The sequence below is a fragment of the Frankliniella occidentalis genome, unplaced genomic scaffold (assembly GCF_000697945.3).
Source record: "Frankliniella occidentalis isolate FOCC.00 unplaced genomic scaffold, Focc_3.1 Scaffold37, whole genome shotgun sequence".
Classification (NCBI taxonomy): Eukaryota; Metazoa; Arthropoda; class Insecta; order Thysanoptera; family Thripidae; genus Frankliniella; species Frankliniella occidentalis.
This window is the reverse complement of record NW_026267167.1, coordinates 822305-824650: the sequence shown is the minus strand read 5'-3', so window position 1 is coordinate 824650 and position 2346 is coordinate 822305. Positions and strand designations below refer to the sequence as shown.

Below are 2346 nucleotides of genomic sequence, written 5' to 3'. Positions count from 1 at the left end.
TTGTTTTTTTTTTTCGGAAAAAATTTGCACTTTAAAATCCCCAGACAGTTTGTGGGGTTGGAGAGAAGCTCTCAGTTCTTTTTCCGCCACAAACCCGTTGTCGTACTCTCGTTTGCAGTGTGGTTGCGGTACGCGGTGTGACGCGTCCGTCGCCGTCCCTCTGCGGGTGCGAATGACTCTACACCTGTGTGTCCCGTCGCGCTAATCGGGGGCGCTAATATGTTGGTTAGGACCACCCTGCTTCTGCTCGATGCACCGTACGCCACGCACTTGGGGAAAAAATAAAGTTCCGTCAAGTAACAAAGGACGAGGCGAAGGCGTCATGAAAACAGATGATTGCTACAAATTTGCGAGACAAAGAGTGTCGTGTTAGAGTTTACCCCGATATCTAGAAATGTTCAGTCTAAAGTAGAAATTGCGCGCCGCGTCTGAAAGCGGTTGCACACACCGAGACAGACCTGAAGTATAGGTGGTGTATTGGGGGTCATGGAAAGACTAATTATTTTGCGATTAGAATTTTCCTTCACCTCGACAGCAGACACAATTGTTGTTCCAAAGTTTTTCAAAAATATCTAAATTTGCTGCGACTCAGCTTTTGTTTGCGGAAGTTAGCGACCCGGTGTGACAAATTGACAGCCCCCATAGGCCGAGGGGCCGGGCGGACGGACGGGCTGCCTGCTCGGGCTGCCTGCCTACCCCCAAAGTAAAGGAGGAAGTGCTGGAAGTGGTGGGCGCGTCAAGTTGGTAATGATTTCCGCATCCGGAACTGGCTCGGCCGGCAGCAGGCAGGGGTGCCACCTCGGCTGCCACAATAATGTTACCTGGAAATCCAAATGGGGTGAACGCTCAATCTATGGGCGAGTACTTCCACGTAGATTATAGATTAGCATGCTATTTGTACGGGCAGCAAACGCAACCGTGTGGTGCATGCCATGGGCACTGTTTGAACAGACGAAATATGAGAAACCTTCAAGACGGCATCGATTTGCAACTATTTACTGCTGGATCAGTCGTCACCCAGAGACCCTCCGTGTCGTCCAACCCTAAACCTCGTCATAAACCATTCCGTGTGATCTAGTTTTCGACCTTGTCTAGCAGCCAGTGAATGGGTGGGTGGGGCTCAGGCTCGTCTCCTCCTCTACCCCCTCCATTTCTACAAAGACACACCTGTTATTTTTAAATTACTAGTATTTTTGGGGGGTAGGGGGGGTAGGGGTGTTGTCGTGTCTTATAAAGAGGTGATTGTGTAGTATTGTTGACGGTATGGGCGCGCGCTCGCTCATAAAAATCCTCCTTACCTTGAAGCACCTCCGTGCGCGGCTCCATGGGGCGCCTGGGGGGTAGGCAACCGCTGTCCCCTGCGGACACGGGTGTCCGACGGGCTGGCCCGACCTGCCAGGCGTCCGCCAACCGGAGCTTCTCTTCACTTTATTGACCTTAGATCTCCAAAAAACCTCTGGTATTCCCAGGGCTTGGTTCGTGCTGTGACATGCTGTCATGGGAAGTCCTGAAAAGTTTCAGGAAAATTTCAGAAAAAACAGAAATTTCCGGGAAAAATGGAAAATTTTCCAGATTTTATTAGAAGTTTTCGTTTATTTTCCAGAAATTTTCAGAAAATTTTCGGAAAATTTTGGAAATATCCAACCCTAGGGACACGTTCTGTCCTGAATTTGTGTCGTGTATTGAAAAGCAAGGTTTGGAGTCGGTGCCGCGACTGCGTGGCTACGTGTCGCATGTTTCTCCTGCCGCACCCGGGGGAGGAGGAGGGGGGGGGGGGTCACCGTGCGAGTCTGTGAGGGGCGATGACATCCCGGCGGAAAGGGGAATTAGCGGCCTCCCCCCGTAGGCCGGGTCGTCACCGGGGAGGGAAAGCTAGTATATATTCGAGGATTATTTTTATTTTTTAGCAGTGAAGCGGCCGATGTTGCACCCACGCGGTCACTTTCTTAGCACGATTCAGAAGACGTGAGACGATATGGCGATACCCGGCAGCGGGCCTTCGCGTTGGCAGCGTCACACCTCTGCAAAATTTGTACTCTTGCTGTACTTTTCGGAAGTGTTTAAAGTTTATACACCAATTGACGTTTAACCTAGTTAAACACCACAAAATGCACACTTGAACTTACCAATTGGCGTAAGTTACGGAGCCCTAAGTGTAGTTTTTTTTTTTCGTCTATTCCTGTCCATTCCCGACCACAAGGGTAAAGTTATTACCAGTTAACTGGTTGTAATAATTATTACTTGAACAGTTCTAGAAATATTAATTTTCCAAAGAGGGATATTTGGAATAATTTGTTTTAGATTCTCAATTTATTTTTTAAAAAATCTGCAAATAATTTTTTAAAA

The 2346-nt window shown here is 48.3% G+C and overlaps 1 protein-coding gene across 1 annotated transcript in view; it reads left to right on the top strand.

Annotated features, from left to right (window-relative positions):
• LOC113217576 (tetraspanin-18) overlaps nt 1-2346 on the top strand; it is a gene marked incomplete in the record, with an annotated part of 19024 nt that overhangs the window by 14826 nt on the left and 1852 nt on the right.